This window comes from Protobothrops mucrosquamatus, unplaced genomic scaffold, assembly GCF_001527695.2.
Source record: "Protobothrops mucrosquamatus isolate PMUCROS unplaced genomic scaffold, P.Mucros_1.0 scaffold179, whole genome shotgun sequence".
Lineage (NCBI taxonomy): Eukaryota > Metazoa > Chordata > Lepidosauria > Squamata > Viperidae > Protobothrops > Protobothrops mucrosquamatus.
The window spans coordinates 594,242-601,518 of NW_015386538.1; positions in this window are offsets into that span (position 1 = coordinate 594,242).

Genomic DNA, 7,277 nt, shown 5'->3' on the forward strand with positions numbered 1-7,277 from the left:
TACCTTCACAGCATAAAGCACTTTTGTAAAACAAATTACAACTCCTCTAATGATTATTGTGGAAAAATGGCAGAATTGGAGCAAACTGCCTTTAACTTAATTGTAATTAAATAAAGTCTAATGGCTCTTAAAAGGACTAAATCTGAATTCAACTAACTGATACTTCTTCTATCAAACTGAAGAATCTGGGATAATCCATTTACTCACATTCTATATCGCTTCAATTCTTGCCTCAAAATAAAGGCAAAAAAATATAAATGGATGTCATATTGATGACTGAGAACAACCCTCATTCTGAAGTATTTGAACTTTGCTTGTACATGATAATAGACAAAGAAAAGCATTAAGCAGTCAGAAGAGGGGAGTAGATTTATGAATTATTGGGGAATGGAAAATGCATCAGTTGATTGCAGTTTGAAAGATGTCTCCCCTGAAGCTAAGCAAAAATGAAAAGGCATCTACCGAATCTTAAAAGAAATTCCTTTTTAATAGATGATTCGTATGCAACACTTTCAAGAGAGTTGAGGGTATTACAAGCCACTGAATCAGGCACAAATAACTTGTAGATACATTTTTGCAATAATTTCTATAAAGCCACCCATCTTTGTAGAACTTCTGACATTATTTTCTTTCTTTTGTCAAACATTCAAACATGTCTTGAAGTAGATCTGTCTACCCCACCAGGTGTCACCTAGTATCCTGGGACTACAACTCATGGAATCCTAAGCAATCAAAGATGTGGCCTGGCTGAGCAATTGACACTCAGAAGCATAGAACTAGTCAAAGCAAGGGAGGTGGCCATGTTGAGGCCTATAAACACAAGCCCCAATAGACATCATAGCAGGGGAGTAACATGGAAAGGAAGATGCAAGGGAGGGAGACACCTCTGCTGTTGTTTCTATCAACAATATGGCTTCCACCTCCAGGTTCCTCTTCCTGCTTCTCAGACAGATAACCTTGAAGTGAAACAAAGAAGCCTGGCCCATGTAGTAGAAGAGGTCCTTTCAAAGGTTTTCTCAGCACTCGTTACCACTTGCTTCCTCTGTGTGAATAGGAACAAGGAGTGAAAAAAATATTTCCAGGCAACTAGGAAAGGGGAGAGTTGCTTTTGAAGGGAGGAATTATAAATAGCCTGCATATCCGTGGTTGTATTCTGAATGGGGAAAAAAAGGAAAAAGAGATCCTTTGTGATTTTAAAAGTTGAGCAGGAATAGGGAAGGAATATTTGAAATACCTGATGTGGTGAAGGGGAGATTCTTATGGGATTCAAGCTCACTGCTATGATGATGCAGAAGAAGGTTTGGTGCCTTCTAGATTCTAAATTAATGTTACAGATTTTACCATATGCTATCAACTTCTCACTCTTTCCAATTCCAATTTTGAAATTTTGTTGGGCCTTCATTTCCATGCCCTACCCTCTGGTTCTGTGGGACTGGTAGAAAAACATTATTTTTTAATATTTTTTATGTCCATCTTGATATGGCTCTATGCAATCCAACCTCCTTTGTTCTCTCTTTAGAGAGAATCTCAGAAGATCTTTATTTATCCCATTTTCAGCACAATGCTTATTTCTTACCTCTTCTATCAGACCAGGATTGATGTTGTTTTGATCACAAAATTTGGTGATTGCCTAAGCTAAAACTTTTTAGTTTTATTAAGGTTAGGATTAATAAATTAATAATTAATTTAATAATAAAATTAATAATTTTTTTATTATTATTGTAGAGTTTTCCAACCTAATTTGATGTGCACTTTTATCATCCTCTGCACTTCTCTGTTCTGTCCCAGCCTACGAGAGTCCTTGTTATGCTCACAAGGAGAAACCCCCTTCCAACAAGCACGCAGAAACCGCAAGAAAAAAACAACCCCTTTTATTCTCACAGACCTGAGTCAATGTCCAAGGCAAACAAACACAGTTCACAGAAACTTGATCCTCAACATGAACGGTTGCCTTTGGTAACCAGCACCTCCCACACCTTCCCTTTTATAATTCAGCCAAGGCGTGGCTTCCTAATGCCTTTTCCCAGTGCTTTTTTTTTGTAAAAAAAAAAAAGGTGCCGGAACTCACACACGTCATACAACCCACCTTGCCTAGCCTATAAGGTTCCATCCAAAAAAGGTGCAGGAACTACGTTCTGGGCGTTCTATGACAAAAAAAAGCCCTGCCTTTTCCTTTGTCTTTGGAGCCGCCCCATTGCATTCCTCTGTTCTACTCACTTCTCATGCCTGCGCCTTCATGCATCCTGGATGTTTCCCAACTGTTCTTCATCACTGTCCAACTCAGGCTCCCAGCACAGCTATGTCTCAGCCTGAGCGCGAGTAGAGGGGCCAGGCTCCTCATCCAATTGTAAGTCTTGGAGCTCCTCAGAGCCTTCCTCTTGACTCTAATGTCACTCCAGGCCCCTCCTCCTCATCTGATTCCTCAGACTCAGCTGCCAGATCCACAGGCTGGCGAGGAATCACAACATTCTCTTCTGAAATGTGGACAACCATGGGGTACTTCCCTTCTCTTTTACTATTGAATCAGATCTGTTTTAGAAATATAGCAGAAGCATTTTGCAAATTCTATTTGCAAAGCTGTCCCAGTAAGAGAACAATCTGCTGTTTGGTTAGCTTGTTTTCATTGCATTGAGTTTCTTATGTAAATACTGAAAACAATGGCTTTGTAATTCTTTACCATTATCCAACTAGCTATTTCAGCATAACTAATATTATTGGACTTGAAACCGAATTATAGCTCTTGCATCTGTCATTTGTGATGGCAGCGAAGCTTCTGAGAATTCAGAGGGCCATCTGGAATCACAGTAGGAATAGTCTTTAGGGACAAGTGTCCTATTAGTGCTGATGATAAAGCTAATTAGAAGGGGGGCCATGCAGCAGTAATACTTACATGAAGGATTACAAGGAATCTTTTCCTTCATTATGTTCAGCCTTTTAATAATGTGATACACTAATATAATATCTGAAAAATGCTAGGGTATTCAACCCATTGAATGGGATAATTGTCTAATTTTACCGTTCACTGGGAGAAGTCTATGAGTGCCTTAGTGTGAGGAACCAATATAATTATTCATAACCGTATGAACCTCAGGCTCATTCAAGCATTAGTGAAAAAAAATATTACTTAAAAAAAAGTGGAGGACTCTATAAAACCAGTTGATAGTTCCTCCACTTCTACCCACAGGTACAACTGAGGATAAAATTCTAACAAACCCTTTTACCAATAAAAGTACCTAGGCTGGTCAATATAAGGTTACTTACATCACTCAGACTCCATGTTTTCAAAACCAGTAGACACATAATAAGATGAATTTGGGGGATGAAGTGGTTTACACAGAGGGGCCACTTTGTATCAGTAATCAATTCTCAACAGTGGATGAGTTCAAAGAGAATGAAGATCCAAACAACTCCCTTCTTGTAGATTTATGGAGACTCCATTCTACATTCCATGTGTGCACATGGACACATACATCTGTACACATACATGCATATGCACACACAAATCCATGCCTCTAAAACTAAGGAATAATTTAATTCAAAATGACAAACAGAAGTGATTTCTCCATTTAGAATTTGTTCTTGAACAAAGTGTTTCACTTTAATAATTGATTGTTAAAACAAAGTCCTATCTTCAAACATATTAAATTTCAGGACCCCTAATTATCTTTTACTATCAAAGTTCCCATCAGGAGGAAGACAGGTAGCCGTGTCCTTCATTGCCTATTAAGATGGAATTTAACCGATTTGTGATGGTTTATGTGGTTTTGTTTCTTTTTTTTTAATGATATTTTATTAGTTTTCTAATTTTACAATTAAGTATTAAAAAGCAACGTGGTGACTGGGTTAATCAATAGTTCAATAACATACATAAATCTTTAATATAAATCTCAAGGTACAACATCAGATACTGTATTTCCTCTCTTTTTCCCTTAATATCTACTATCTCATATTAGGCTAATACAGTTCTTATTATTATCAACAAAGTAAAAACATTTCTTTTTTTATTGTATACCACTCAGAGGCATAATGTTTGAGTTGGATGGCTACAATGCATTGCAAGCAAGGATCATGAAACAAAACTATCATTCCTTGGATACATCATGAAGGCTCGTATAGTTATGGAAAAATTATATTGCTGGGAAAAATGGAAGAGAGGAGAAAAAAGAGGTAGGCAGTGCAAGAAATGACTGTGCTGAGTATTAAATCACTTGCAAAATTTGGGTAATGCAGGAAGAGCGAGGACCACTTGGAGATCTTTCATTCATAGAGTCGTTAGGAGTCAGTTACAACTCAATGGAGTATAGCATTAGCATCACAGTGTTGCCAAACAAAACAAAACAAAACAGATTAATGTTTATTTAATGAATTTGCACTGATTTTAATATTTCTTAATCTTCTGTAATAGAATGTTGGTATTTTATTCTCAAATATGTTTGTACTTTGTAGAAATAGATACCATACAGTTAAGAATCTATTCTTTATATAGTTCCTTAGAATAGGAGCATTTTGGTGTGGCTGCTTCCTACAAAAAAAAGTCATCGATCAGAAAAGAGCTGGAAGGGATCCTGGAGGTTTCTAGTCCAACCCTCTGCTCAAGCAGGAGACCCTATACCAGGTGGCTGTCCAGTCTTTTCCTAAAAACCTCCAGTGATGAAGCACCCACAACTTCTGATGGCAAGCTGTTCCACTGGTTAATTGTCCTCACTGTTAGGAAGTTTCTCCTTAATTTCAGGTTGCTTTTCCCCTTGGCTAGTTTCCATCCATTGTTTCTTGTCATATAGTAATCACATAGAAGATGTGACTGCTGTTTCATATATCAGACCAGTATCGCGGACTTCCTAAGTAGAATAGAGACACAAAAAGTAATTTAATCAGTTGTATAATAGTGTATTTTACCTGCTGGTATGCTATACCAAGGCTGCAAACATTTGGGGAAAGACTAGACAGCAGTAAAGATACATATATGGCAACCTTAGTCATGTCTTTGTCCCAATGGCAACAACTAAAGGTGGATTAGTTCATTAATATTAAAGGTGGTTACTTCAGATAACACAGTTTATGGAAGAATTTTTTATATGAAGCTAGCTTTTCATTGAGGATATTTCAACAAGGCATACAGATAAACTCATCAAATACCAAGGATGGTCCAAGTTTTAGGACACCCCAAAATTACAGAACTTTCCTTATTAAATGGTTTTATAATTGTAACTTCATTATTGCAGGACTCTTTATGCTATTCTAAAGAGAATGATTGCAATGAAATAAAATCCAAATGAAAAGTATTGCCTTCACTTCCATAATTTTAGTTAAAGTAAAGATATTTTCATAAATGAGAGATGAGAATAATTCCTAAAATGAAATCTTTGGTTATCTGTATTCAGTTCTTCACAGAATTGCCTCTACCATTCACTACATACTTATGCCAACAATAGACAAAGTTCTTAAAGTCATGATGAAAACATACCATACGTTTTCTCTGTAATCAGGTTTTGACAGTACTGTCTATCTTTTTATTTGATTTGATTTGATTTTCATTTGTTGTCCACGACAGTGTTCCTTCATTTTGGAGAAACATTGAGATCACATGATGCCAAATCTAGAGTATATGTCAGATGGGGTAACAAGATGAGATACAACTTCACAATTACCTCTTGAAATATGATGCCAATGCTATTATCTTGCATCAAAATTTCTTCTTTTGCTTCCAAAATCTGTTTAAGCACTGCAATGTAGCACTGTGTTGATAGTGTTGGCAAGTTAAAGGAAATTCTAGTGAATTATACCATCTGCATATTCAAAAAATTGTAAACACGAGCTTTTTAGATGAAGCCTGGGTTTTCATTCTCCTCTCCCTCTGGTAAAACTTTTTGATGGCACTTTTTTTACTGGATCAAAATGATGAGACCACATTTTGTTGGGTGACATGATGCTTTGAAGAATTTTCTCATTTTTATTCTCCTAGTATGATAGCAATTACTGGCAAATTTCAAGTCTTGAAGTTTTCATAGATATCAATATGTGAGGAACCGATTTTACAAAAAACTGCAGATTTGTTGACTATCGGGGCAGTGCTCATCTCTACTTCAGTGCTGTCTAAAGACATTTCTGTGGTCATGTTGCCAGCATAACATCATTGAGCATTGTAACCTTCTCAGTGTATTGGTACCTATTCATCTACTTGCATTTGTATGCTTTCAAACTACTAGGTTGGCAGAAGCTAGAGTGAGAACAGGAGCTCACCCCATCACATGGAGGCTCGGATCTCAAACCTGGGCTGCTGGCTTTCTGCTGAGCCACCACATCTCCCGTCTGATATTGATGACGTCCATAATATGATACACACATTCCTTTAACATACCAGGCTTGACAGTTTCCCTTTACATGATCTTCTAATTGTCCTTAACTAGTTCATAAGCCTTTCTCATGTAAACTCCAATGATTGCCATCACAGGTCATTCACTTCATTCTTGTTCATACGTATCACACTCTTCCTGGTTCACCATCTTTATATTTTTTGGCCCAGTGAGTCACAGTACTCACATCAATGCATTCGTCACCATAACCTGTGTTTAGCAGTGGATTTCAACTGGAGGACTTTTTTGGCAGTCAAAAATCAATCATGGCATAAAGTGCACTCACAGCAGACTTTAATTTCATGAAAAACAGCTTTTCTCACAGCACATTCTTGCCAACTGAAGTGAAAGAACAGATACTGTAAAGTATTCTGAGCCTATAGGGTATCAATACCCTCAGTTCTTTGTGACTAATAACATTGGGGTATTATTTTTCATTCAACCCTCCTATTAGGACAAATCTATATTCAGAGGAACACCAAATTCAACTTGTTTCCAACATTTGTATAAAACATATTTCAATATTCATGTGGGTGTATTGTAATAAAATCACAATACATCTGCAGCCTTTAAAGTTAAACATGTTTTAGAATTTTAGAAGAAACAATTAATTTCCAATTTAAAGTCTGTGGGATTAAATTCTTGTTCCAGAAAATGATAAACTAGTTGTTGATTTTGTGCTCTTAAGTTTGGCAGATCTAAAGGTCTATATCAGATGCATATCAGTAGCAAAGGAGGTTCAGAAAATTAATAAGAAAGGTGATACTATCTTGAATAATTATTTCATTTTCCAGATTCTGGAAGTCGGTCTCTGCTACTGTTTCAGACCTGAAATCCCAATTAAAGTTGATCCTCTTGGGGGTTCAGCAATTAACAGTCAAAATATGTCTATGAGTCTTGTATGAAGATGAAATCTACTATCTA